The sequence below is a fragment of the Trichosurus vulpecula genome, chromosome 1 (assembly GCF_011100635.1).
Source record: "Trichosurus vulpecula isolate mTriVul1 chromosome 1, mTriVul1.pri, whole genome shotgun sequence".
Classification (NCBI taxonomy): Eukaryota; Metazoa; Chordata; class Mammalia; order Diprotodontia; family Phalangeridae; genus Trichosurus; species Trichosurus vulpecula.
This window is the reverse complement of record NC_050573.1, coordinates 201,168,543-201,174,979: the sequence shown is the minus strand read 5'-3', so window position 1 is coordinate 201,174,979 and position 6,437 is coordinate 201,168,543. Positions and strand designations below refer to the sequence as shown.

The 6,437-nt window shown below is 37.5% G+C and overlaps 1 pseudogene; it reads right to left on the bottom strand.

Moving 5' to 3' along the window:
• Positions 1 to 1,659: 1,659 nt before the first annotated feature.
• LOC118835686 lies at positions 1,660 to 5,597 on the bottom strand (annotated as a pseudogene).
• Between the last annotated feature and the right edge of the window lie 840 nt (positions 5,598 to 6,437).

Genomic DNA, 6,437 nt, shown 5'->3' with positions numbered 1-6,437 from the left:
ATAGACATCATTTTAAAGGTTATTACTCTTAAAAGGACATCTTTATCCAGTCCACTGGAAGACATGACTTGTGGGAATGGCATAGGATAGAACAGGAAGAATATCAAACTTGAACCTTGAGATTGTGTTCAAGTTTGGTTGATTGTGTTCTGGGTGGTTGCTATCTATGGTACATGCCTCTCCTGTACACAGTTAAATGGAGCCTGTTTCACCACTTATTGTGGATGCTGTAAGTGGGATTCCTTATTTGGTGTAGGGTAGGTTCTAAGATTTGATGGTTCTCTGTCTTGCTCTAGATCGAGACCTGAAGCCTAGAGTTTCAATACTATGGTATAAAGATGATGGACAGAGAGACAGAGTAGGTACCTGGACAGCATGTCGTTAGAGGCGGCCATCTAGTTCAACTTTCTCATTTGACAGGTGAGGAAACAGGAAATGGTTTTAGGCTGGTGAGATTAAGTGACTTTCTCAGGGTCACATTGCTAATAAAGTAGTAGAGCCAGGATTTAAACTCCAAGCTTTCTGACTCCAAGCTCAATGCTCCATGTTCTAAACCACTGTCTTGAGTCTTCTGGGCAAGGAAACTCATTTTCACCACTTTCTTTGCAACTTATAGTCTTAGAGGTTAAATAACTTGCCTAAGGTCTCATAGCCAGTATGTGTCAGAGTTGGGAACTTTAACCCAGGCTTTCCTGGCTAACTCCATTCACTATGCCAGGCTTTTATTGTTGTTGAGTCCTTTCAGTCATGTCCAACTCTGTGACCCCATTTTGGGGTTTTCTTGGCAATGATATTGGAATAGTTTGCCCTTTTCATCTCTATATTCAGCTCATTTTACATATGAGGAAACTGAGGCAAACAGGGTTAAGTGACTTGCCCAAGGTCACACGGCTAGTAAGCATCTAAGGCCAGATTTGAACCCATGAAGATGAGTCTTCTTGATCTAAGCCCAATTCTTTATCTACTGAACTACCTACCTGTCATGCTGCCTCTCTTTAAAATGATTTTAACAAAATTTTTGATGTTTGATGGTCTTTACTTACAATTTTGTTGGCAAAAAAGGAAGAGGGAAAATTTAAAACAATTTACAGAGGGCATTCCAGATGGTTCTTTCAGTTTAAAGAACCTGCATCTTTAATGTCCATGTGATTATTTATCCAAAGAAACCAAAACTGAATCTGCATTAAGTAGTCTATTTATGAAGTACAGTGCTCTTATTTTAGACAGTCCTTTTTTTTAAAAAAAAATAAATACAAAGGAAATCAAATCACTCATTAAAAAGATGCAGCTTAAATGAGGGATGTTTTCAATAGGTATGTTATACTTGGTAATAACACATGCTTAATGAAACTCACAAGTTGGAAAAAGCAGTTATACTTCCTACTTTGATTATTTACAAAATCTTTTCTGTAATGACCATTGTATTTCAGATTACTAAAGACTTGCTCTGAACTTACTATGAGGTGTAGTCAAGGTCAGAATAGAGGTGATAAGGGTGAATATTACTTTTTGTTGTTGTTGGAGTAAACGGTGCCTTCCCAAAATCAGTGCCAGAAACCATAAACATCCTGTTTAAGAATTCTAGACAGGAAAAAAATAATGTAGTCAATTTTAATTTATGTTGAGTTGACAATTTTTTTTCATGTGACTTGCTTGTTGTCATTCCTCTAAATCAAATGTGTTTAATTCTTCCAGTTCATCAAAATCGTCTGCAGTAAAAAGATTTTCATCAACAGGAACAGCACCAGTAATTCCATTTTCTTGTTCTTCTTCATTATTTTCTTCCACATCCTTTTGTTCTCCATTTTCTGCCCCACTTCCTGAAGCTCCACTCAATTTATTATCATCCTTCTCTACTGAAGCATATCTACTGAATCTTTCAAGACTGGCCACAGTAATACCAGTCTCATCCACATCCTTTGGGATATACTGACTCAAATCTATATCATTCACTCTTACTAGATCTTTGACCTCTTCCCCACCTGTTCCTTTAGAGTACTGGGTATCATCATCATCTTCATCTTCTTCATCACCATCACCATCCCACCACCACCACCACCACCAGCACCACTACCACCACCACCACCGCTACCATCACCACCACCACCACCACCACCACCCTCAACCAACTCAGAACAAAATTCAAATACTTCACGGCCTCTGATCACCAGTGCTTTCCCTGCCTTAAAGTCTGCTTTTCTTCTTCCCATATGTTGTTCAAGCTCATATGTTGTTCAGGCTTATTAATCTTTTGTCTTTTCCTTTTCTTCCATGCAAGAAAAGACTATGGTGATTTTGGCAATATTTGGTCCTAAAGCAGAACACTCTCTTTCTATTAGATGTTCTAAGAGCATGACATACATACAATTATCAACACCTCCAGGGCAAATCGAAAACCAGCCATATTTGTTGTTTTCAATAGCATCAAGAAAATGCTTGCACACTATTTGAGTTTTTGATTTTTTTTTCCACTTTGCCATGCTTCTTGTTCACCACTTCTTCCAGCTTTTTCTCATCTCAATTATCCATGGTATCTTTTTCAAGTTCTTCATCTCTCACATCTATATAAATGCTTTGCTTTTCAAATTTTCTTTCCAGAGAAAAATAATGGGAAAACTTACATTTATCAACTCTAGTATATTGCCCTTGCTTGAAGAATACACATACTACTGATTTGGGATCTGTACCTTTACTTATTTTCTGATCAGCAGCAACTACTGGTTTGAATAGTCAATTTAGCTCCTGAAGTTCTTTCTTCTTGTCATCTTTCTTCAATTTTTTATCGCCTTCATTTTGTGCAGCCCGTCTTGGATTTTGTTGACTAAATTTAACTTGATGAGTCACAGCCTTGGTGAACTTCTACTGCTTTTCCTCTTTCTTATTCTTCAAACCAAAAGTTTTGTCCTCAATGATTTTCTCTTTTTTCTGTTCCTCTCTCTTGTTATTCCCAGCTGGAGCCTGTTTCTTGGGGGGGGGGCATGGTGGAGAAGGCCCAGGTTCAGGGCACTGCACTGCTTGGGCCTGACTGGAGAGGAATGGGGGAAAGGAAGAAGGCCACCATTGCCAATGCCTCTTAGTGTGGAAGGTGAGTCCTAAAATGTTTAATTGAATTTTATGAGGGAATGTTCAAAAACTTTGATAGTTTTGGAAAGGTCAGGAAGAATGAAGATTGAAATAAGGCCATCAGATACAGCTAAAGGAGACTGGTAGTCCCAGGGCTGTTCACACTTTGTCAAAGTCACCTCTACCATTTGCCTTTTCTGTTGCTATTTCTGAGCTTCTGAATATTGTTTAAGGACATTATTAACCGTTGCCCATAGCGGCCATTACAAATTCTTGTTGTCTAATCTTACTTGGCATCTCACTGCTGTTCACAATAGTAATTTCATTCTTTCAGTCTATTCTGCTTACTCATCACTAAACTCCTTAGGCTTGGGTGTTCTCTAAAGCACTGTCCTGGACCCTTTCCTTTTCCTTCTCTACCTTGATCTTATCAACAACTTCTACGGGTTCAATTATTAGATTTATAGAAATAACTCTCAATTCTATATAAACAGGCCTACTTTCTCTCTTCATCTTCAGTTCTATATGAACAGCTTCCTATTGGATATCTCCATCTACGTGTCTCATAGGTACCTTGAACAAAACATATCCAAAAAACCCCTAAATGATTTCTACCCCTCCCCCATCTCTCTGTCTCAGTTGAGGTTACCTAGGATTCTTTTATTAACTGGTTGAGTGCAAATACCCTGCTAGGTACTTTGTGAAAAAGAGTAACCAAAACAGAGTATCCTCTTCAAGGGAAGGCAAGAAGCTCAACGATCTGGCTAATAAATTTATTTTAACTTACTCCAACAAATAAATTCATTCTTGGTCATTTTCCTTAGTTTACTTGAGTGAGGGAAAACTCTTACTCTGGTTCTTCTACCACACTTTGTAAATCACCTAATACTTAATTTCCCTGAGACATACAATAGAAAATACCCAGCCCAACAACTCATTCAAAGCATCCCAAATAATCTTACCACTTCCAGGATAAACAATAACAAATGCAGATCAGAGGTCCACAGTGATGGGTGAGGAGCTCTATCAGGATAGACAGACTTAGTTGTGATGGGCAGTGATGATTGAGCAGTAGACCATATCTACTTTGATCTACAGTGAATCAGAACACTTTGGGCTCCAGGAAGGTGGAAACTCAAGCCTCCTTTGTTTGAACTTAGTCTTGTTCTCTAGTACAGCTTCAGATCATTCTGCTGCAATTGGATCTGGTAGCATATATTCACTGAGGCTTGTTTATAATGGCAATTTGACCAATCAGCTTTTGATTGATGTAATCAATGGACAAAGTTATATGTATTAATATATTAATACATTAAGTGATATCATACTTTAAGGTAAATATCAAATGGTTAGCAAATAGTTCATGATAAATGTATTTGACCACTTCACCTACTATAAAGAATCATTTGGTCAAGGTCATCATAGATGTTCTTTGAAAGCATCTGATTACCATGACCACAAATCAAGTTACTTCCATAATTATGTGCTCGGAATACATATACTAATTACAAAATCAAAGTGGAGTCCCAAATGTCAAGGATGATACTCTAAATGATTCCCAGATTCCTCCCACTTACTTAAAATTTTTAATCTTGACTCTTTCCTCATCTCTAACCACTCATTTGCCAAACCCTGCTGAATCTTGCTCCACAATACTCATACATGTTCCCTTTTATCCACTCACAAGACCACCACCATTGTAAAGCCAATCCTAACCTCAAGCCTAGGCTATTATAATAGCCTCATGACTGGGACCTCTGAATCTTATCTTTCCTTTCTCTAATTTATCTTCCACATGTTTGCCAAAATAATTTTCCTATAGCACAGGTGACTTAAAAAAATGGGTGGCTGCATATTGCTTCTCAGATAAAATACAAACTTCTGGGATATTAGACTCTCCAAATATGTCTCCAATCTTACTTACAATTATTGCTCCCTTTCTGGCATCTACCTCCTGGCAAAAATCATCTATTTGGTATCCTCCAAACTCAGCATTCTATTATCCACCCCTATCTATTTGTACAAACTAGTTCCAAAGCCTAGAACGAATTCTGTCCTCATTTTCACCTTTCAGAATCATTATCTTGTTAAATGACTCAGCTCAATTACTACCTTCTTTGTGAAGCCTTCTCTCATCCCATGAGCTCTTAGTACTCTCCCTTCTATAATTTTCCCTGTTCACTTTGTTCCTTTTCTTGTACACTTCACTCCTTACCTAGTATTATAATTATCCATGTATATATTGTGCCTTCTTTTCATACCCCAATTGTCCAGAATACCTCAAATCCACTAGAGTAGGTACGTACAAGTAATTTGTGCTGCCTGCATGGGCTTCAAAATAAAAGCAAAATAGTATCTGCCTTCAAGAAATTTGTCATCTAATCCATAGGATGCTCTATTACTGCCTACCCATTATCTACTTACTACCTACCCACACCTTTTCCTTTTGTATCATTTTTGTTTATATTCTCCCAAGAAGCCTCTACAAGGAATGTACTCACTGTATCGATGGTTCTCATTGGGTCTTTTGACATATTGCGGATCTCACTGAAGAGACTCTGTCAATTGATCCAACCATTCTTGATAACAGTTTGGAAAATGATATTCGTCTGTACTCTTTGACTTAGTGTTTTCTCTACTGGGTTTACCTCATGGAAGTTCAACAGGAAAAAAAGAAGGAAAGTCCCTATATATACTCAAACATCTATAGCAGCAACGTTTGTGGTAGCAAAAAAACTGGAAAGGAGGTCGGTGCTTGGTCCTTGTGAGATGGCTGAACAAACCGAGGTATATGATTATAACGGAATATTATTATACCACAAGAAAGAATGAATATAAAGACATCAGAGAAACAAGGGATGACATATGAATTGATGCAGCATGAAGAAAACAGAAACAAGAAAACATTCTCAATGATGACAATGATGCAAATGAAGACATTAAAACACATTGGAATTCAATTAGATATAATGAGACTCGGTTTCAGAAGAGTGATGATGAAACACTCCTTCCTCCTCTCAGTGCAGAGGTGGTGGACTAAGTGGAAAGAATATTACATGTACTGTTAGATTCTGACCTCAACTAGTCTGCTTTACTTGATTATTTTCATTTTATGTTGTTGTTACAAGGAGATTTCTATATGGGTGTTATTGAGAAATAATGGTAAAAACAATAAAAAAATGATAACACTATTTTGAAAAGAATAAAAAAACCTATCACCTCCAGCATAAATCTCTTCTGTGTGTCACTGATCTGATTCAAGCATTCATCCTAACTGCATCTCCCTCTATAGTACCCTGCTTGTCCAGGTTTCCTTCTTAAGTTCCTTCTGCTATTCTTTGTGTGTTTTTAAGGGTTTCATTGGTACTTCTGTC